The 25,127-nt window shown below is 33.9% G+C and overlaps 1 protein-coding gene across 2 annotated transcripts in view; it reads left to right on the forward strand.

Moving 5' to 3' along the window:
• The first annotated feature begins 2,101 nt into the window (after positions 1 to 2,101).
• Positions 2,102 to 25,127, forward strand: part of LOC106134217 (mucin-5AC) — a 41,173-nt gene continuing 18,147 nt past the window's right edge. For both annotated transcript variants that reach the window (XM_013334221.2, XM_013334214.2), the window contains exons 1-2: positions 2,102 to 2,350; positions 19,770 to 19,904. The gene's annotated coding sequence lies outside the window, so the exon portion shown is untranslated. The remainder of the gene's footprint in view (positions 2,351 to 19,769; positions 19,905 to 25,127) is intronic.

A 25,127-nucleotide genomic window follows, 5' to 3' on the forward strand; every position in this document is an offset into this window, starting at 1 on the left:
TAAAAACATCTTATCCATCGATCAATTTTAGTCAAATTCAAGGCTAAAAAGACATTGATGACAATGAGTAATATTGCCACTCCATAACAGTCATATTGTTAAACATTTGACATATATCACATAATCTTAATTAAATCATACAACTCTAACAATAGTTATATTGAAACGTAATGCATATGTTAGGTTGTAATGAACCTGGTGATCTTAACAAAATGTCATGATCAACTATATGTCACGAAGGCCCGACCTATTAAATATCTAACTCATTAAGATTTGACTTGCATAATTGCACCGAAAATTACTATGAACCGTTAGCACGTTTTGTTTATTTGTTATTCCTAATTTAACAAACCTGTAATTACATTACACGTTTGACAAGAAAATGTAATTAGAAACAATATTTCATGACAAACAATACCTTGACAATTCACCATTAGGTGCCCACTTGGAGCTCTGTTGAGTAATGACAATGTTTATTGTAAGTACTTGCTATTTGAATATTTTCCTTTGATACATTCTTTGTGGATATTTCCGGCTGGGCAGACGACATCCAACGTCACGGTGGCCGAGTCTAGATAAGCCTGGCACAAGATCGCCAAGAGTGTAAGAACTGCATCCTCAAAAGTCCGCCATGATGATGTTGATTTCCGGATGCTTAAAAGTATAGGTATCCCCCTCATACCGAATTCAGATTCTAATTTGAACCAACTTAAAAACTCTCATAAGAAATAATTATAACAAATCAAAAAATTACAAATTGCTGGTAGATTCATTAATTTTCTATTGTTAGATTTCATGCCAATGTAGCAATAAATTGTCCATGTTTAATTTTTTTACTTGTTATAACCTCTTGACTGAAGCTTGACAATTTGATGATTTTATTTACTTTGGTAGAACTTGATTTTAGCTTAAACACTATTGAACACATCATTTTATCATTTAAGTAATGAAAGTGGTCTCAAGGATGCACACGTTTGCCACATTTTACTTATGTATGAGCGCATATGGAAGGCAGGTGTTCACACTGGATGACATGTTAGATTTTAGTAGAACATATAATAGGATGACTTTTCGCTTATCGATCTTATAATGTGTGATTAAATATTAAATGCCCAGCTATGTCATATACTACGTAGACAATTTCAACTCTGGGAATGGACACTTTCGATTAGCTTTTATAATATCGACCTTAAATATTTATCAATATGATTAATCGGTGAAATTGTAAATCGGCCTATATGTTCAATAGTTTCTTAATCGGAGCATACTGAATCAGATCATTGGGTTACATGCGAGGTCGAAATGAGCACGATCGCGCCAGACTTACCACTCTATCACTTGATAGACAATACGATTGATGCAAACCCTTGAGCACAGGTTGCAACACGAATTCCATACCTAAGTCTTGGAGTTGGAACTGTTTGAGATTAACCTTGCCAAGCCAAAGAAACACGTGTTAATGCCTATTTATTTTGTATGGTAGTTTCTGATTATGCGATCAGTATGTGTAGATTCAAATTAGGATCTTTCACATTTCTTACAATTCCTAACAGGTATCATGTTCAACTAACTTTTATCTATATACAGCTTGACGCATAAAGTTGATTTAAATAGATAAGCTATACTTTACTTCTACTACTTCTTCTTCTACTTTACAAATAGAATTTATTAACCCGCAAAAAAAAATACTTCAATTGCAAGCATACACTCATTAGAAATTCCACGAGCACGATGCATGGTTTGACTTCGCATAATATGACGACCTAGTATTCGACATTTTCCGTTCCCTGCTGTGCAAGGAAATATGGCAATACTCACCTAAAATTTCAATGAACCGTGTCCAATACTTTGCATAGCAATAATTTGCCTTAATCTTGCACAAATATTCCTAGTTAGTCTTAGAACACTGCAAAAAATTTTTTTGTCGATAGTAAGTGTGAGAACTCTGTTTTTCTCTTTCCCCGCCGTTCAGTGCGGACTTGCGAGGCAGCGACCGCAAGGTCTCTCAACTGAACTGCCTAGAGCCCCAAGCACGCCGCAAGTCTCGTAAGTAAAAGTAACTTTTAACAATACCTTGGCGGCGCCTGCGCGCTTCGTACGTCAGTTTTGCCAACTCTCGGCACGCGACACTACGTATCGCTCTCTCTTATTTATTCGGTCCCGAAACCAGTGTCGTTTATATCTGAAAGTTTGTTATCATTGGACCTACGTTATGGATATCTTCGGTTAACTTGTGATCTTTGCATACGTGATTTGTAACACTGCCCGTGTTCTTTGACGTTTATGAGAATTTGATTATTCCGTAGTTGTTGAAACTGCCGGGTGTATATTGGATTTATATCATTACTGCGTAAGTTTTAGTTTACGTTTTTTCTATATTAAATTACCTACATGATTAACTCCTGCTCTAGTTCTCTATTGTTTTCATCATTATATTAAACTGTAAAAGTATTTGACACTATCTGCTACGAGTATCATCACCTATAAGTACTCTGTTATTGCAATTCAGTTCATCAACACCTGGTTGAGTAAACTATTCAGTACCTATGTGCATAATAAAAACGATTTGTTAATGAGGTGACGAAAGTAGTATCGTTATAGCATGCCCACAGGTGGGTGTCGAGTGTGAGTGGTCAGCCGGCCACTCGGTTGGGCCAGATCGTAATCAGATCACAAGAACGGGTTTAGCTATTGTAAACACGTGTTAGCTTACAACTGATATTGATATGCGTATCCGTATCAGCCTAATTCAATACCTACTAATAATAATCTAGTTTTACCAAGTATCGCCTGTGGAACTGGGAGAGTAAAGGTTATTCCAACGATACTGTGCATGGTTCCTTATCCTGGTCCGCTATTTCTGGAAGTCTTTCTTTGTATACCGGTATTCATGTTTCATGATTCACAGAATTAAAAAAAAAGGCTTTTAAAAATCTTGTATGGATTTACTTCACTTTGTCGCAATTTAAGTTACACTCAAATACTAGTCTTCTTCCGTAAGTAGTAATTATAAACCAAACCAAATAATATCTAGAACAGAAGTAGAAACAGAAAACCAATTAAGTTTCAACAGATAAAAAAAATCGAGAGAAAGTTAAATCAAAGTAACAAAATGTCAAAGAATTGAATGATAGCCTATTCTTGCCAAGTAAGATGCAAAAATTAGTGTTAAGTAAATTGAATGATACCCATTAATTAATGGTTTCATTATAGTTATTGTTGCTCGAATACATAGATGACACTGGTATTTACTTTTTTAGTTTTTCATTTTAAATCTTTTCCATGTTAATGTTAAATTTTCATATTACTAGTTGATTCCATACCAATACGACCAACACTCATTGCCCTAAGGGACAAGATGGAACAAGGAAAGTCTATTTAAAATAAAGTATTTTGCTCACGAATTTCCAATAGAGTACATTAACTTTCCCCTATCTAATATGCAATGCGAGGTACAATATTACATGTAGAAGTAAAAACAGTAATGTTTTAGATTCGTTTTCCTTCATACATATGTAAAAGCAATATCCGATAGCGTAAAATATATGTATGTGCCCTAAACATCCTCCCTCTTTGATACGCTAACAAGTCAATGCGTACAAATATTAAAGTATTTATAATAAAATTACAAATACCTTTAGCAAAAGAATAATATATTTTCTTTGTCCATATAACACATCTAATTCGAACACTAAGTCAATAGCAAAAAGCGGCCCTCGAGTGACTACTCGTATTTACCACAGGGAATTTATGTAAATTCTTAAAGCTAACTGTTGAAAATGCAAGAGACAGCAATTTTTTTCTTTCATTAAACAGATTTATTTTTAATTTCTCGGTGGTTGTTTCGTATATATATACAGGTTAATATTTCTTAGGATAAAGTCTCAATTATTCTTAACCAATTAAACTGTGCCAGCCAAGTTGGTTTGTCAAGTTTTTAGAACGAAACGCTTTGAAGATACAATAGTTATACGTACATATTTCAGGTACTCTTGACCTGACCTTTTGCCAGGATGTCCTTAATTTGATCAAGATACGTTCGTCTAGGTCTCCCCACTCCTACTGTTCCATCCACACTCTCCTTGTATATTTGCTTAGTCAACCTGCTTTCATTCATTCTCTCCATATGACCAAATCATCTTAGCATACCCTTTGATATTATAGTTCCTGGTATATCTTCTTTCACATCACAACATTACCATATCACGCACACACTTATCACTGTTTCTTATCCGGTTTCACACTGATCATAACGATATATAGATCATACAGTAGTTATAGTTATTCAAATAAGTGTAAGTAAGGATGTAGTCATTAACACTAAATTATGAATTATACTATAAAGAAATCATATCCGTTTTAGAAATACATTCTTGGAAATCGCTTTACGTATCGGTGTGTCGGTGCATATGTACCGATGATGCTTCAACCGAAGTACAAATCTGACATTCTAAATCCAAGTCACGCGCACTATTAAACATTCGATCTTATAACCATACCGTTTAAGCAAAGAACATTCGCGGCTTTAAAATATTGTTAACTTATTCCTGTTTCACTACTTATATTTGCGGTACTCAAACATTACTTGTGATTGCTCAGGCAGCCGTAAACACAAGTATGTGTTTCATTACAAAATCCTCAAATCTTTCGAAATGTTTGACGAACTAGAAAAAATAATTTGAATATTATGTTGATACGTCTGCTCTTTGGATTCATTATTTAAATTATTGATAAAATCCTTCAATGTTAATAATGTGAACATACATAATACAGCATTTAGCCAGTTTTAATTCATCAATCAATTGGTGTTCGACCTTTGGGCGGTACCGCTGCGCTGGCGCAACTAATAAACCGTGCGCGTGCACTCGCGACTCGCTTCACCAGTTGCTTTCCACGACCCCAGGCTGCAGAAAGTCTAACTTTCAACCTGAAATATTTCAGAAAATAACCTTGATCTGTCATTTACAATTATTGCTTAAATTTAAACAATCAATTTTCGAATGATTTGATAAAAATAATAAACATAAAAAAAGCAAGAAATCATTAGTAGCAAAAAAATATATACTTAACAGACTTATATACAAGTAGTAGTAGGACTGTATATAATTATTTCATAAATATTTTTAGTCTTTGAATTTCATATTCGGGTATAGTATTTATGCAAATAATTAAGACACTAAGGCGATTTTGTTAATAATTGTTATGGGCTAGCAACCTGTCACTATTTGAATCTCAATTCTATCATTAAGCCAAATAGCTGAACGCGGCCATTCTGTCTTTTCAAGACTGTCGGCTCTACCCCGCAAGGCATATAGACGTGTTTATATGTATGTATGTACTAAAACCTAGACGTTTGCCTTACTAGTGAAGGTTTTACACTATTTTTAACGCATGTACAATTGTACATATGTCACCAACAGTCTTGCACACTTGAGACATTTTAATAATTCAGAAACAATACAATTTCCAGTAGTGCAATATGTTTGTTGTCGGCAATTGGATAACGAGGTGTTACAACAGTACAGTTGTTTAGCATGCGTCGGACGCGACTTGAGGCGACCTCGACCAGCAGGGCTATTGACGTTGATAAGGCTTAACTACTTATTAAAAGAAAATAAATATTTCGGAATCTGTTTCCCAAATCTATCATTGCTTCGCCCTTAGCAAAATCCTTTATCCTCTAAATTTGAAGACGGCTAGAAGTTATCCTATTTCTACTATTATATTGAAGTAGTTCGTATAGCCGAATAAGTATGGGTTGCCGTGTCACATTTGACAGTTTTACTTGGAGTATTCGAAGGTAAATATGTATCCCTCTTATTTTTTATATCTAAGATTGACCGATGAAATAGCGAGAGTAGAGGAGATGCTTCAAAAAAGTTAGTGTATAGCTTCACAGGTTCTCTAGTGCTGGGGTCCTCTAATGACATTGACTCATTCTGGCCTTGGATTTCGTATACACAATTAAGTGTTGGCAGGTGTCAGAAATATCCAAACGGTCAAGGTGTAAATTCTTCGTGTGTGGTGTTCAGGCATAGTTATAAAGATGTATACATAGCACATAATACTTTATTATTTACGAATAACAGCCGCCATAGAAGATTTTTTCTAGCTCCAATGACAAAAGACTTTTATATAATGTAATAAAATACATATAGCCTAAGTGACTGAGGTCACGTAGTTCAATGTAATAAAACATATCGACTCTACTGTACCTAACAGATGTTAGTCATTAAAAAGCAATGTTATCAGGTGATTTGTGTCACGAAGTTTGCGTCTACTCGTGAAGGTCGGTGGGTCGCGGAAGACACCCCGCGATGCGCCTACGCCGTGCATACTAGTGACGCAAGCGCAGTGTGGCAACTGCAATATTACGTGGTGCTACGAAACGTGCTTCTGTTTTGTGCGACGACCTATATACAGGCGCACAACTTTTGTTTTATAAACTATTCAATTATTTATAAGATGAATCCGCAGACGAACACTTAAAAATAATTCGCAACATAAACTTGTGTAGTGAATTGATTTCTTTTACCACTCATTCTAATAGCAGATCGATTGGCATGTGCTAATTTATTTTGCTTAATTATAGGTTGTATGTTTTGGTCATTACAATCTATTGTAGAAAACATTTGAGCTATTTAGAATAACTGTAGGTACACTTCCGACCTCAGAAACCACAACCATTATTTTCTTTGGTTGCATTCTTAAATTTACGATTATTGGTGATTTGGTACTCATCCGTCTTTAACCTATAATGATTCATGATTGGTCGAACTCCGAACTGTGCATAAAAACGTAATTTTTGTTGAGAAATCTGCATTCCTTTGTCCAGTAATACAGAATTACTCCTATCAATCATACTATAACGAACCATTTCCATACCAGCTTTGACCGTATATCACTTTGTTCGCTTACCTATAATAACCAAACTTTATTATCATTCTATTTTCATATATTCATCTTAATGTGATAAACAAGTCTTCCATCTAGTATGACTCCCTGATGCATTTTAACTTATCTGAAGAGGAGCTCGAGGTACACATATCACCACAATCTCAAATTGCGGAAGGCAACTCCCATATGACTTGCAGATTTCTGCACCGTTGGAGTATCATTTGGTAATAAAACATAATTAAATATAACTCGTTATCTTATTAAGCATCGTTATAAATATAATTTATGAAATTGGCATATGTGGAGACCAAGGAGTAGTTTGAACTAATATAGCAGTTATTTCTGTCCATGCAAGGAATACAGACAATGGTATCAGGTCCGAGCACGACAAGTCTCCGTTTTGCTTGCAATATTATTACTCTGCTATTAATAACCGACGATAAGTAATCACATTTGCTCACGCGACAGCAGATGCGCGGTCGTCGACCTTCTCATGTGTGAATACTCCAACGGTGACGCCGCATACCTCTAGTTCATACGAGTTGTATGTAATTGAAAACTAATGCTGGTACGAATAAATTCACTCGTAGAATTCGGAATAGAATAAGAGTATAGAAGTGGCGAGCACTGGTCAATGTATCCTTGCAACTGACGGTATCATCACTATCAGTCACCATAATGTTTTCATCTTTTTGTAACACAGAAAACTTCATGTACTTTCCATAAGGCGCTTCATCATTTCTAAAGTTTAAAGTAAAATAATGTCATTTCTATATTAATACACAATATCGGCATAATCCCATATTTCACTATACTTGTTCTATATTCGTGTTGCACACATAATTAACTATTATCTATCTTGCCTAAACTTTTTTCAACTTTTTTCCGAAGATTATCCACTATAAGACTATTATGCTGCGTTTTATTTGACTTTATAAATAAGATAGTGAAAGTTGAATAGTCGCTTCGTAACTGAGCCGGTGGTATTAATTTTGCGACAAAATTTTGAGATTCCGTTAAGATCACCAATTCTATTATCATACGTTATGTCAATATTTCTTTTATATATTTTATGTAACTTTACTCGTGTTAGTTCCTTAGAAACGCTATATTCATCTGCGATTTCAAACAAAGTAGAGTCAATGTTTTGTATAAAGAAACTAAGTGACTCAAGTGTTACCATTTACTTAACGTCCGCATCGCTTCCGGATCTCATAAAGCACAACAACTTTTTGCTGCAGTAGTGGTTCAAACTAGTTTCCCACTAGAATATACTTAGCTAGTCATTTCTTGTCAGATAATTGGTTATTTATACATATATGTAATTGTTAACACTTGAGCTATAGGTTTAGATAAGCTAACTATTAATTTTGTTTTCAATTGATCTTTTAAATTTACTAATTAGAAAAATATTTTTGGGATGTAACTTAACAATGTATATTAAACGACCGTCAAATATATAAAACAACTAATATAGACAATCAAATAAAAAAGAGTTGAAGATCATTTAACGAATGCCTTCCATAATTAACAACATCGTAACAAAACAACTATTGCAGTCACCTGTTAGTATGTAGAAACCGCGAATGTATTGAAAGGGTCGAGTGCCGCCAAACGTAACGATTTGTGATCGCACATGTTGCGTAGGCGCAGAGAGCTAATTGTAATAGTGTCCACGTGATAAGTTATCGCCATCATCGCGCTCACGATCTCACATCGATCGCCAATCCTTTACTTTCTACGTCAACCATTGAAATCGAGCGACATTTGTCACCTGCATAATGTATTATTCCCATTCATGAACATGACTAGATGTCCTTCTTGACAAAATTGTAGTGACAAATACGGTCATTATTACAGTCGTTTATAACCCAACAACATAAATGTGGCAGTCGATAATATCACAGTAATGTTTGTTTGCGAGTTAATCTCGTTGGGACAATTGTTTATTACAAAATTAAAATGATTAAGGGGCAGACGTATTGCCCGTTCTAATCTAGCTTGACACAACTGCCTGGTTGCACCTTTGACCTTGCACGTGCCACTTTCAAAACGGCGCCGCATTCCATGTTTTAACACGGTGTTAGCGCGATTCGCTTCTGCTCCATTGTTTCTAAACGTCAACTGAGCACGATGGAATTCTCCAAAAAAACATATGTAGGTATGTTCCGGGTACAGAAATCAATTGAGCATATCAAGATTATATTGCAATAGTGACTAAACTTTTTTTGGTCTGAGTGCGAAGAATTTATTAGTGCAAAAGTATTTTCTTTATTGTATTATTAACAAAACGACTACACCGATTGAAGGCACCGCACCGGTACTTAAACTTTTTTAGTAAAGACAGTTACTCAAGTATGACTAATTCTTGGACATTGTTTTCAAAGGCGTGATAATTTTGAATTAATTAGAGTACAATACCCCACGTCCGTGTCCGTGATAGTATATAGGTGGGCGTATCGGATTTATTATTCAAGTTGGCGTAATAATAGACTGTTAGAGCTAATAGCTATATCGTGATAGCGCGATTCCGTTGGGTGACACAAAAAGTAAAAACCGACTTACAGAAGCTCAAATTCGTGACTAGTGAAATAATAGCAACCGAGGCAACAGAGGGGAAACTTGATGACATTTCGCTTCATTAAGTTTTTCTCTGAGAATCATCTTAAACAATTTTTTGTATGTATTATATAAATGGAGATTTTATTCAGGTAATTTTTTGAATGTCTGCCGGACTTACCTGATCTACGATTATTGTTACGTATATTAATACTTATTATACATACTATTATATATATTACTATAATTTGTTTACTGTTTCCCAGTCCTTGATCGTGGTCATAATTTTGACTTCCTTAGAAGATACTATCAGGTCAAATTCCAGAGGCATGATGGCTATGTTGATAATATAAAATATCTTCGTCTTTAGAACTACAACATTAAAAAAGAAACTGTTTTGTCGTAACTCCATTCATGCATATCGTTACTGTGCAGCATTTTTCTTAACTTTGACGCTGTTATGATTTAACTCGGTCTAAAAACCGAACTTGTTTTTGGCAGGTGGTCATTATATCACATGCGTTGCTGAGTAGTAGTTATACAACCATATATATAACACGTTGTTACACGTGAACATTAAACCGTATAACAATTGTTTTCTTTACAGATAATGTTTCGATGTTTGTAAATAATTTTCTAATTTAAATGGAAATCGGCTTGTTTATTAAAACAGATTGCTACAAATATATAAAATAACTAAGTTGTTGATCTAGTTCTTATAGTTTAAGAATGAAACAAATTTCCATAAAAAGAGATAAAAACTCAAAGTAATCCAACAAATACCAATAAATAAAGTCAAAACGAGTATTTCTTATTTTGTTTATTACATTATTTTCAAAACTTTCGCTAGATGGAAAAAATGTACTACAGTGTTCACAGAAAATTTCATTTCGCGAAATCAGTTCAATACAAATTATTAACCTACAATTTGCTTTTCAACCAAGGCACAAGAAAGCTGTGTGTTGAAACGCAATGTAGTAATAATTAATACAACCTGATTTTACGACACTTCTGTTATAAATTTGGCGATTAAATATAGTGAGAACTGTTACGATATTCATCCCTTGACCTTGACAAGGAATTGTACTCGTATATAATCGAGTTGACGTTTACAAGCAAGTGGTACAAAATTAACTCAAAAACAAATTTTTTTTGGTGATTTTTCCGTCAATTTTTTCGTGGTCTTAATTCTTGTTTTTTTTTTTATTTCAATCTCCTCAAAGTTTCGTTTATTACTGTTCTAATTAATTCGTTCATACTGCTAAAATTGCACCCATTGATGTCACTGTTCAAATTTGCCGAATTTGAAGTAACATTATCGAAATGATTGCGAGTAAATATAGTTTCAGTGTACATATTAGTTTGAGAGTACATATAAGTTTCAGTGCCCAAGTCCATAAAAATTAAATCCTATAAAGGCCTTATAAAATAAGAGGGTACAGTATGTATACTTGCTTGACATGCTTCGAGTTTGGATCCAAAAACAAACTAAACCTGTTCGATGTTCACGATCTCAACCTTTGGACGAGGTTGTTACTACTAGCCCTTTTTACATTTGTGAATATATTTTAATACTGTATTGTGAGAAAAGATAAACATTAAAAAATAAAATACAAGCCCAAACGGCAGGCTATCCCTATGTGAGATTACTTTCAGCCGACGTTTCCTATCTGCAAATTTATTTATTTTATAAGAAAATTATGTAAAGCTATTTTTCTTATTAACTTAATAAATAATATTTGAAAGAAATATTAAGAGACCAATTTTAAGGTCAGATATATCTGATATACTCTTCTTCGGCATTTTATTGAAATCCGATGTGTCATTTTCAATTGAAAGCCATATTGTTCCCGGTTGCAACGTACACATCGAGCCCCGGAGTCCGCTCCTAAATTTAAAATGCTTAAGAACAGTCCTAAGCTGGGTCCGAAGATGTTCTTACGACCTTACTTATACCGTACGGTTCCTTCGCGAGTCTGTTACGACGCTGATACGACACGAAGGTATGGTATGTACAAAAGAACATGTCTGAACCCAGCTTTAAATAAAATTTATAAACATACATATGTACATATAATCAGGTCTCTGAAGTGTTTTATCTATCATCTGAGAGGTTACGTTCAGCTGTATCGCTAGATGGAATTGAGATTCAAAAAGTGACAGTTTGCTAGACTACCTATCACCTAAAAGAAGAATCCCAAGTTCATTAGCCTATCCCGGAGTCGCCATTCATGACATATGTGGTAACAAAATGGAGTGGTCCTATTCTTATGTATCGTCCATCCGGCATCTACATATTTACGGCATGAAATTTATTAATTCAAAACTTTTCCAATTTCCAAATTAGTTCAGACTCAGTTGTCGGCGATAGTGTGTGACATTACCACCTGCGATCTTAATTAACATTATATTATGTATCTGGTACATTTGACCATAGCAGATCATCGAATCCATGCAAATTAAGCAGCCTCGGGTTAAGACCCTGAAATTATCCTTGGCATTACAGTTAATATCTATCATGACTCTACAATCGGTGTATTGCAGTTTGTTACCGCTTCTTCTGCACTGACGCCTTGGAAGCGGCAGTAAACTTAGTTTTTAAGTAATTTATTTGACGTCAACCAAGTTGTTAAACCATACGACAATTATTAAGCGATATAATAATATCCTATAATAATGAATAAAAATTTTGAATTTTGAATTTTGAATTTTTTTGAATTGACTAATAGATAATTATTTGATATTCTACATTTAATCAATTAATATAATATTTGCCTAGCCTGTAGATCCGCCTGCACTTAACAAGAAACTTTTTATGTCCAGTTCTCGTAGGTATTTTGGGATATTCTGTCCATAATCTTAGTGCACCTATACATATTTCAAAGAATATTATGTATATAGTACATGCCAAATTTCGGCTGTACGTCACCAAACGCAAGAATTCCAAATCACAATTTCTTTTAGATAATCAGAAAAAAGAACCTTTAAATGATACCTCATTTTTCACTTAGAAGTAAAAGTTCCTAACACTTCTTAATATATTTAAAGAATATTTGAAAAAGTTTTGTGTATATATCGTTGCGTGGCGAGTGATTGGCGGCAAACCTGTGTTTTACCGATCATGTTTACACATTGTGTAAGCTTTTCACAACGCCATAGCGATTGCCAATTGCCGTTTACTTAGATACCGCAGCAGCTGTGGTACATTTTACTCCAATTATTGACTGCTTTTTTTATTATGACTGGATAATATTTTGTTCTAATATGTAAGCATTTTTCTTATTGGTTTTATTATAAAATGTGTTACACCTTGAAAATCTAATACAATTCGTAAATTTAATTGCTTAGGAAAATGAGTTTTCGTCACGGTTTTATCCCTTATAAGGGAGAAAACAAAACAATTCGAAGTTTTCTTAAAAAAATACTAGGAATTTATATATCCTGATACAGGCGTTGTAAAAGACATCAACGCGCACTGCTTAAAATGCGCATACGCTTAGGTGCATTTTGTATTAGTTCATATTAGTGTTCATACGACTGCTGATTATTACATAGGTACATACACTTAATCACGTATTTTTCCGTCACGGGATAGAAAGAGCCAATAGTATTGATAATAGTTGGAATTCTTCTTTTAGGCGATGAGCCATCATTATGCCATACAGCTGTAAATGGCCTTTCAGTGTAATAATAACATACTAAGCAACAATATTGCGGTAAAATCATATCAACAGTAATCCTACTTTTTACTGTTTCAAGGATACGTGTGATTACATCTACATGTTTTATAATTTTTCAAGACCACTTGTTACCACTCTGCATTAAACACAGTAATTACCTACGTGATTGCGAATTATCGAAACTGTTCGATTCTTTTTCGAGTACACTATTGTGCAAAGTGATGGGAATTGTAATATTTAGATTCATTTTTGCAGTAACAAAAAAAAACTAGTTAAAGAACACTATTTATTCCCAATATCATTGGCGCTCTTCCTTACATTTTTTTCTATTGCTTTGATGTGAGTGGGTTTTCTTAGATGTGTTAGGCTTAGTCCAACTTAAAAACTGGTACACAAAAAATTCTCCCACCATCTCTCCAAGGGGCTTTACAGGAGTCTGCTATTTCAGTGAACTTTACAGCGACCAACGTAGCGGGCAACAGCTTGTTTAGAATAAAGTAGCTGTATTTGCACCCTATAGTTCAATATTTGAACTGCGGTTTAATTAATATTTTTTCTTTTCAAAGGAATATGAATAAGTCTCCAAACTTCATTTATTCTAGATATAATTATTTCAATTGCCTATAAATATTCACGAAGCAAATAATTCAATCCCATGTATAATAATCACGAAGTTAACGTAGCGCCGTGGGAAACCTACGCACCTCATCTATTATGGCGCTCGTAATTATGAATGAAGATCTATGGTAGGTGCTGTGACGCTAATAAAGAAGACTCTGTCTACTGTTCACGACATTTTTTTATTTAATAACACGTATAGTCGTAATGTGGTGGTATTATAAAATCTGTCAAATTTGATTGTCATTTTAGTAGAGATATTATTTCAACTTATCAAAATGTAATATTTTTTTATATTTATTTTGACCCGGTCAGTATACTTTTATTCTGTAGATACCTAAATTCTTAGAAATTTAACTGAACCTCCATCAGTTTTTTTAAATAATAATTTTTAAATATTCTTCTTACCTTTATATATATATTTGTATATATGTTTGTATGAGCGTCACGAAGTCGCGTGTTCACTAATAAAACTACAACATAGATTGAATATGAAAATGCTTATATTAAAAAGTGAAAAATACTTCATTAATAGTTATACTCTGAACTGCGGTAACATCAGCCTTTATTATGTTTTATCAAGGTTTTGCCGCTATAAAACAATGACTACACAAATTACTATACACTCCTACATAACATTTGATTACATTACATATTATTATTCACTTCAGTAATGGTTGAACATCAAAGTGTTTCGTGATTTACTTTACGGAAATTATTTCGGAAATTGTTTTTAACTCTTTTACAAGATTAATGATCTACTTTGTTTATATTTTATGTTAATTTTGAATGGAATATTTTTATGCTGTGAAAATTTATTAATAAATATAAATATACCTAATCAAGAATAGGATGATTTTTTCTCGATGACGAATCCGTTTCACTATTAACACACAAAATTACGATTAGCAATACAGATCAGCAATGTTAGGATTGACAGGGAACGAAGCCGCTTTCAACAACTTGTCTCCAATATCATTATAATTTCATGCTATTTTATATATTGCAACACACTGTATTCAAAAGTCGAACTTGAACGACGCCCTTCAAATACCGCAGTGAAAAAGAGGGTCTTTTGTCGACAGTGCGTGTTGAACGAGGCAAGATTAATTTCTGGCGACTCCAAAACTATCTGCGATTGTTGTTATCACGTTGACTGAACAATTATCGTTTTGTCTGATTGGTTATTATTTTGGCAGGCGAGGTCGGTGCGGGCGTGAGGCGCACGACCCCGCCGTATGCCTTGAGACTATGAGTTTTTGCACCGGAGCGGATAATAGCCTAGTCACCCAGAAAAAACGAGACACGCTTTCGTCGTCGATGTAACGGACCTACTTAATTAGGCGGCTACCGTATGAGAACAATGATAGCAATAAAAACGCCGCCAGTTCCGTAGTGTAATGCATTGTTGCCTTCGGCCTTGTTATTTCAAACCTTTAATTACTCTCACGGAGAGTGCAGTGCACGTTGTTGGTAGCTAAATTGGAAAATCAGTAAATAAGGTAAGTTTGTAAATTTCGTTATCATACTGAATGTAAAAATTACCATTTAGTGCTACTAACGAAACATTATTGAGAGAGGATTTTAAATATTTTTAATGCGGCTTCTGTTTCATCATGCAAACATAGCATTTTCTCTAACATTTTGAGGTTATCAACAAGGCGGATCTATCGACAAAATTGTTCTATCGAAAATTTTAAAAATCCTATAATATAGCATATTATCATCAATATGTGTATTAGCAATTGAAACGAGTACTAAAAAGTTAAAAGTAAAAGGATTAAGCACCCACGAAGACTTGTAAACGAGTTCGATCTTCATTTGTGTGACCTTTTATTGACCTTTCTGCATTGATATTAGATCGTTTTAATAAAAAGTTGTTTTTGCTCGGAACTTAACTCGTTAACCTATGTACATTTGTCCGCCATTGAGGCACTGTCAACTGATGAGATATGGGCACATAAAAACTCTTAATTATATCATCACATATATATGTATATCCAAACGGGCGCAGCACAACCGGTCTACTGGTATGCAACCAGTTATCGTCTTAACATATAAAAGGAAAACCTTACTGACAAACTGACAAAAATAAATAAACAGGATTTATTTCTTTCTCAAAATCAATGTTTCTTGCAAATACGAAGCAGATAGCTTTCCTTTTTACCCACATAGAAACAAATATTCTCTTGCAATTATTCATCCATTGTAATAGAAATCATAGTATAATTGCAAACCCTGTATTTAGCTTTGCGGATTTTTTTTTTTTATTTAAACTTCATTGCACAAAATACAAATGTATAACACAATTGGCGGACTTAATGCTAAAAGCATTAAATACCAGTTAGCCATTGGGTCTGACAGAGAACTAAATAAATATATTTAAATCTACACAAAATTAATAAATTAATGGTTTTGCAACTAATTGATCTACCGAGAAAGTTCAATTAATCGCCATACCTAATCAAATCCATACTCCACGCTTACATTATAAATTTGTATGTCCATCTGTCCATTATGTCTTCATAACAGCTCCTAGGTTTTTTTAAGAAATTCTCCAGACAAAAGCTATTTATGAAGATACCGCCGACGATTACATTTCTGCAGACACCAAATAAATGTCCAAAATACAATCTAAATGCAAATAAATGCTATATGATCCATCATAATATCATTTGAGTCATAAATTGCAATCTACAGAAAGATTGACATTTCACATTTCTGTCGCTGACGTAAAGTGAATGAGCTATTTGACCTATGATGCAAATACTCAGCTGCGCCTAAAGAATTTTGGATTATAAAAGCTTTCAAAACAATTTGTCTAGTCTAGATAAAGTTTTTTAAACTTCATATTTCTATATCCGGCTTTAAGCTTGCAGGTATAAAAGTTCTTGGCAAATTAGAAAATCATGACCGTTTATTTTCCAACGGAGTACTTAAATGTCTTGAAAAATTCAAGGAATTTTAGGTCCATAAACAAATTTTCACTAAAGTATTGAATTAAGTATCGTCTTTACAATGAAATATATTGGCTGTATTTCTTAAAAGTTTTTTTCGGCCACCCATTCTATAAACTTATTATGTCAAACACCTAATCATAACAACAATGTTTCTTACTTCGACTAAAATTTCACCTTAAATTTCAATTTAATCTTTATATTGTACAATTTACACGCGACAGAAACCGCGGGCCGAATGAATATATTTTAAACTTTAATAATTCATTCATATAATCATATTTATATATCTTGCGGGGTAGACAGAGTCGAAAGACTGACAGGCCACGTTCAGCTGTAAGGCTCAATGATATAACTAAATAAACTTTAATGAACTGTTCAAAAAGTACCGATAAACCTAGCTTTTGTTGCTATTTCCTTGAAATTGCGTTCAAATTGACATTAAAAATGCATTTATCATTCCGTGGCATGCGAATTAACTTTTTAACAAGATGTCCACAGCCGATGTAATTAATGAAAGCGGAAATTAATAGAGAATATTCCTTCTGTAATTAGTTATTACACTTTTATTACATTAATTTAGACGTAGACTATTACTTAAATTAATTTTGACATTTTCATTCCTGCAATCTTTTTGCCAGCTACTACTTTGAACTGCCGTTTGAAGTTATATGATTATCTTAAATAATTGCTGTCATATTTAATTACAAACATCAATCATTAAAATTAAATTGACTTTTATGTATACTGGCTTTACGGCTTTACTAACTTGCACGAGTCGCAGATGTGTAAGGTGTTTTCTGACTTAAAAACAATTAAACTCAAAAAAAATTAAGACCTAGATGAACGTATCTTGATCAAATTCAGGACGTCCTGGTAAAGGGTCAGGTCAAAAGTACCCGAAACCGCCGAGCTTGCATGAAGAGAGTTATGAATGTGGATGAAGCGAAGGAAATATACAGAGATCGTGGCAAGTGGAAAGAGGTAGTCTCTGCCTACCCCTCCGGGATAGAGGCGTGATTTTACATAAGTGTGTATGTATGATACTAAAGTTTCTCCCTTTGTCAATAAAGGCGAACAAAGTATCCTTGAAGGCGTCTCTTGATAAAAAATGTATCACACTAAGTGACCGTCCATCACTGCCTACTGCATTAGAAAGTAACACAGATTAGTCAGTATATTTGTCTAACTAATTTAACCTTGCTGGCAAAATATGGTAACGGTGCCGTACGGACAGAAAGTATTTGATTGCCTAATTACTGTAGATACTTTTTTATTTCTGTTAATGCTCATAAAAGTTTGCTCATGGCTAATCACAAATAATTTTTGACCTTGGAAATGAAAAGCCTTTGGAAAAGAAGCGTGTTTTAAATAACCGCGCGATCACAATCGGTTTAGTAGTATTGGCTTGAAAGTGTTACAGACAGAGTGAGTTACTTTTGCATTTAAATGAGTAATATGAGTAGAGAAGTGAGAATTAAATTCAACATAAATGCTATAATTTACATACAAACATATGACCACGTCTTTATCCCTTACGGGGTAGACAGAGCCAGCAGTTGATTGACTTGATAGACTGATAAGCTACGTTCAGCTGTTTGGCTTAATGATAGAATTGAGATTCAGTAAGTACCAGTAACAGGTTGCTAGCCCATCGCCTAAAAGAAGAATCCCAAGATGATAAACATATCCCTTAGTCGCCTTTTACGACATCCATGGAGAGATCCAGAAAAAGATGGAGTGGTCCTATTCTTTTTATATTGGTACCTGAGACTTTCATAGTTTAATTTTTAGGAAACACGCAATACATTCACACATAAAATCACGCCACTTTCGCGAAGAAGTAGGCAGAGACTAAATATTTCCATTTGCCAAGATCCCTGCATCGTGGAAAGATGTTGCTCCTGCCCTGCACAAATTCAGAAACTACAAAACTGATTTTGATGATATTTGGCACCGAGAGATAAAATCCTAAAGAACACCATAGGCTACTTTTTTAAATTGTCCTAAGGAGCGAAGCCCCATCGAGATCCAAAACGGATAATCGAATCCAGAAAAATACTTTTGTTAGCTCTTTAGTGACGTGACAAAAAAGACCAAGCACTAAATTTTATTCCGTTATTGGAAAAATATTATAACACTGTACCCGTTGATCAAGATGTATACAAGAGGTTCTCGTAGCTGGTATTTGTTTTTTGTCATTATCGCAGCAAGTGAAGGTGAACGGTAGGCCCGTCATCAATATAATGTAAAAACATGGTTAACACCGTTTTCCGGACTTTCAGCCATTATAACTTGTGTACATAACCACTATTATAGACTGTTGATGAAAAGCAGTAATTCCACTCGAATCAGAAAATAATAATTTATGTTAGCAACGTTGCTAACGTAACATTTTTCGCTATTTATTCTTTGGTATAGAAAAAAGGTAATTCAATAATTGCGTGTAAACTATAATAGATTATGAATGTGGATGTAGCGAAAGAAGCGCTTCATCCACATTCATAACCCTCGTCTTGCAAGCTTCTCGGTTTCGGGTACTCTTAACTTTCGCCGGGACATCCTTTATTTGTCTCACTCGAAACCTTCTCATTCAGACTCTCCTTGTTGACTTGCTTAGTCAACCTGTTTTATTCATCCTTTACACGTGACCAAACCATCTAAGTATATGTATAAGTATGAATGAATAAATTCATCATACCGTCATTCTATAAACTGGACATTGACTTTACTACTGAGCCTATTTACTTTTATTTTTTCAATATATTTTTCCATATGCCGTGTGGCTTCCAGCACGTTAGAATAGGACCTGTCCTTCTACTTACCATCGATGTCGTAAAAGGCGACAAAGAACAAGGCTAATAAATTCGTTTTCTTGGCTTATAAATTGGGGAACTTTATTTAGGCGATGGGCATTACCCGTCACTTTTTAAATCTCAATTTCATCAATAAAAGCCATAAAGCTGTACGTGGCCTTTCAGTCTTCGCGAGACTATTGACTCAGTCTACCCCGAAAAGGATAAGGTACGTGAGTTGTATGTATGTATGTTTTTTTCAGGATATGTATCGAGAGTAACATCGGAGCTAACGCGTCTGGTATGTGGTGTCGCAGTGGCCGGACAAGATGTCGCGCTGCCTGGCTGCGGACACGGACTAACCCCCGCGGCCCTGCTTTTTTATAACACCGATTAAGGTGAGAGAATACACGTAATATTTTTTAACATTTTATTTACACAAAAAAAATAGAGAACAGAAATATAAAGAGAATAAGTGTAGACCCGTAAAACACGATAACACACTATAGCCACGATACTTACCAGTCTTTCCCTAAAAAATGTATATCGTCATTACCTATCTATAAATATCTTTTTTATAACAAACTTGGGATTCATCTTTTAGACGATGTGCTAGCGCAACCTGTTACTATCTGAATCTCAATTTCATCATTAAAGCAATGCCACAACCAACATGGCCTTATAGTCTTCTTAAAATGTTGGCTCTGTCTATCCCGCAAGAGGTAGAGACGTAATTATATGTATGTAAGTAAGTATCATTTTCATTCTGAAGCATTAATATATACATAGATATAATCACGTGTCTATCACTTGCGGGATAGGCAGAGCCAAGTCTTAAATTAATCATAGGGAATCGACTAAAATCTGTAAGTCTTTAAAAATACATACAGTAAAAAGCAAATGAGTTGCGACCGCAGGCTTAAATTCCATGCTAATCAAATAAAATAAACCCGCAAATTTGTATTACATTCTCATTACCCTAAATAGTTACCCAAATTCAAAAACCCGATTGCAACAAATATGGAGAGCGTGTAATGAACTGAGATACAAGCACGTTGCGAAGTGTTAGGCCCGTCACAGACTTCAGCTATAATATATAATGTCATTTTATTGTCTATACAAAATCTTTGAGAGACCGCAAACGCACTATCATATATTTATTTCTATTCTGGTACTAGTAACAAGTTATACCGTCATTTATATAATTGCATATCTAAATGTATAAAAAAGGACACTAACTGTCTAATTGACTGAAACATCAACGCACAGCCCAAGCAGCTGGATCTGGACATTTCAAATATTTCTTGTAGTTTCCTCATGTAGTCGGGGGGTGTTCTTACAGAGAATTTCATGAAATCCCCGGAGACAGAATATACCGGGATTTTTCATTTTACGTGGGTGGAGCCACGGTCATGTTTTAGAATAGGTATTTTAACTCCGCGTGTATTATGATAGCTTGCTATAATATATATAGAACGGTATGTTTAATATATATTCTAACAAAGTGTGTGACCGGCTTAAGTGTGTAGATTTTCCTGAGCGTGTCTTCTTTAGTTATGATTGTTATGAACAAAAACTGTGCCCTCATTTGCCGAGAGAAACTCTAATACTTCTGTGTCAAGGCCACCGGACAAATTGATATTACATCTGGCGAGAGTTCACTGTAACCAACCGGCATTTTGGCTTACAAACCGACAGAAAGTCACGATTTTATTTGCCGTGCACAAATTATCAAGTGTCCGCGATATATGCTAGACAGTTTTGTAATTTTGTGACACATGTATTGTCGAAGGAAATTCCAGAAGTAGAATAAATGACATCATCATAAAGAAATGGTAGATTTATTTCACCCAAAGAATCGTGTTGATTTTTCAGCTTTTTATGTGCAGTAAAAATATTATTATTTTTTATTAATTTCTGTATTATAAAATTATAGATAAACTCTTTATTGCACACTATATGAGTAAAACATACAAAACGAGATTATTATTACAATTATTTGAGTTAGTCAGTACCATGTCTCTCTTTTAAGGTTGCTAATTATTTAAATTACTAAATTTCTACTTCGAAACTGCAACTGATAAAAGCAATAAATGCAACAAAATATTGCAACTGATAGGTCGCTGCGCTGCGCCGGCGCCACCGTTCTAAAATTAGCTTCGCCGTCCAATACTGTATGATAAGGAAACTATTCTGTACTAATTGACAGTTAAGTTTTATGTCTGAATGTACTAAGTAATTTAATTAATTCTTTTTGGGTATTTCAGGAATTGCTTTTTTAGGGCCAGATCAAAGTTGGTTTCTTTCAAACAGCAGTGTTAATTTATTTACTAGAAAAATAAAAAGATATAATGTACCGCGTGGTTACCGGCACCCATGGAAAAAGAATATGACTTCTCCATCTCTTTCTCACAGATGTCGTTAAAGGCGACTAAGGGAATGGCTTATTAACTTGAGATTCTCGTTTTAAGCGAAAGGCAATCTGCCACTATTTGAATCTCAATTCTACCATTAAGCCTTATAGCTGAACGTGGCCAATCAGTCTTTCCAAGACTGTTGATTCTGTCTACCCTGCAAGGGTTATATACGTCAATGTATGTGTATGTTTATATAATTAATAATTGCATGTTTATATTATTAATAATTGCTTTTGAAAATTTATTAAAATTAAAATAATCTCTACCTACCCCTACAAGAAAAGATTTATTTTTATATAGATGTTATTTTTTATACTTATTAGCAAACAAACTATTATTTATATTTGTAATTTCTGGTTACCACATAGATTTTGTAACTGCTCATTTGTCTGTACTTGAACTCATTGAATTATATGGACATACGAAATGTTAATTCTACCATATTGCAAGAAATTTCTGATTGCAATATGATCGATTCTCATCAATCATGCCGGTATTGTACCGGCATCCAATGACACCATGTGGATTCAAAACTATAATATAACAACGTACTTTGAATGTGTTCTACTTTAATGTCGTTATGATGAAGACATTTTAATGTTTTTAAGGATTGAAAATGAAGGATGGAAACCACAATTCGAATGTTTTTGTAACAATAAAAATCTTAATTTTATCTTCACAAACATTTAAAAACTAAACTATATCAAAAACTGAAAACAAATAAACATTATTTATTATCAATTTGTTAGGTTAATCGGTTAGTATTCAAACTAATGTGCATAACTTCGAAAATAGTCATTGGTATTTGCCTGATCCATGGTCAAAGGCATACCCCGGGCTCCTTTCCAGAGTGGTGAGGATGCAACCGGGACTAAAGCCAGGAGGAAAAAGAATCCCATAATTCAAATACCTCCTAAATATATGTGTAGTGTATGATTTTAGTATATATGTAGGTATATTATCATACTTAAGTTACGAGTATGTTAATGTAACTTTGTATATTTGTTTCATGATAATACACTTTAAATTGAAATTTAAGTAAATTCTATGTCCACTTTCATACTAAACAAAGAAAATAATTATTTGAATAGAAGATGGATTGATAAATTGAAAGTCCGCTACATTCACTTGTACAACAAGAAAATATCCTAGATATGTCAATCTTTAATATAAGGTTTGATTACCTACTTACTGATACTCGGAATAGCTTTCTCTAGTATTCGAAAGAAGCATTTTCATAGAACCTAATTTGAACTGTCAAGTTCATCGAGATAGCGATCTATTACACATCATTTAAAATTAATTACATGTAGCATTCAGATATTCAACTTATGTTGGTAGGTATTTAAAATATTTTTCTTGTTATTCATTCCCTATTCTAATATTTGAAATGAAGAGTGTTTATTTGTTTGACATCTTTTGATTACTTTACAAATTTTCATGAAATTTGACATACATATACCAGTTAAACATGGATACTCAGAAGGACATAAAATACTTTTCACCCCAAAGTTTCTATGTGATTTGCGTAAAAATGCGCGTCCCAAGCCATGCAAAAGCTAGTCACATTTTTAAAATAACATAACATGGAATAATTATCAACCTTTCTTAAGCCTTATTTCATAGTTAATCTAAATTTAAAATTAAACTCGACTTAACTGCAGTGTTTTGATTTAAATAATTATGTTAATGATTACGCAATGAACTCATATAACAGTTATGCCATTTACACTTTGTTTGGGTACATAAATTTTAAAATTTACATTTTTTGAGTAGGTAATTATTTATTTCTTCTTCGCAAGGAAATAACGATGAATTAATAATTTTATGAATGTAGTATAGAATTAGACTTAAGTATCTAAAGGAAACAGCATTAAAAAAATATATATATTTTAATTTTCAATATTTAAACATATTTTGATTGAAATGCAATAAACGGTTCTTTGGTCTTTGTTTTATTAATGGATTAACAGTAATAAAATGACAGCTTGATAAGGCGGCGTCTACATATACTGGGCAATCTCGCCAGGGATTTGACTCGCAATGCAGCTCGGTTAGTATGGACGTGCCCCACATTTAGACTTAACAATATGTAAATACTACCTTGTTGTCATTTTGTTTTTGTATGAATTTATAATTTCCAACCGTTGATCTGATTTTGATGAAGTTTGAAATGTGCGTAGGAACAGTTGATAAAAATTAAGTAAGAGCATCAAAATCGGTCTGGTAGTTTTTGAGATTCACAATTTTATAAAAAAAAACAAAAGAGGGTCGAGGGTCTAAGTTCACGGCAATCGACTAGTGTAGGTATCCCCCAAGAGCATCTTCCAAGAACAGCATGACGTATCCAGTGGCGGAGGCAGAACGTAGCCTTAATAAATTTACCACTTGGTGGGCCGTTTGTGTACTTGAAAGTACAAAAAATGTATTGAGGGATTGATTCAATACACAGAGGTGTGAGGCCTGCCTACTTTGATTGACAGGTGGTTGAGCTGTGGGTGCGCTTACGACCTTGAGTTATCAATTGCTACCGGAACGTAAGTTACCTACTGTCCTTACTATCATGTTATTTTTTTTATAACTTAAATAACAGTATTTCCTTAGTTCAGTAAAACGGGCATTATGACCATATGCAATGCCACCTGACTGACGTTAAGGTCTGTTAGTAAGTCTGTAAAAAATAAATGTACAGTGTGTCGTTAATAGAAATCAGAATGATATGACTGTTCACTTATTAAGGTTCAGTCCGAATAATTAAATATATTCCAATGAAACTATCAAAAAAAATTCTCCTAAAAATCCAAAATCAAATAAATCCTGTAAATATTAAATCCAGATCACCAAAACACATGGATTTAATAAATGGCCTTTATCTTATTACTGTAAAAATTAATGCAAATATTTAACAAAAACATGTCTACAGCTAGTTCGATTGTACACAAATGTATCACTCGAAGTGAAAATTTATGTAATTTCAATTCAATCTGAGTTAATAAATTCTAAGTTGCTTATTGAAACGAATACATTCTGGTAGAAGTTTAAAGTGATTCGATCTGAACAACCAGAGGCATCCACAAATGTCAAGGACGAGACGACGCCATTAACCGCGATCGCTATACGAGAAATTATTACAGCAATCGACGACACCTTGCTTTATGGAGAATTCAGAAATATAACTCATATACCATAGTAGAAAATATGCTT

Source organism: Amyelois transitella, chromosome 7 (genome assembly GCF_032362555.1).
Source record: "Amyelois transitella isolate CPQ chromosome 7, ilAmyTran1.1, whole genome shotgun sequence".
Lineage (NCBI taxonomy): Eukaryota > Metazoa > Arthropoda > Insecta > Lepidoptera > Pyralidae > Amyelois > Amyelois transitella.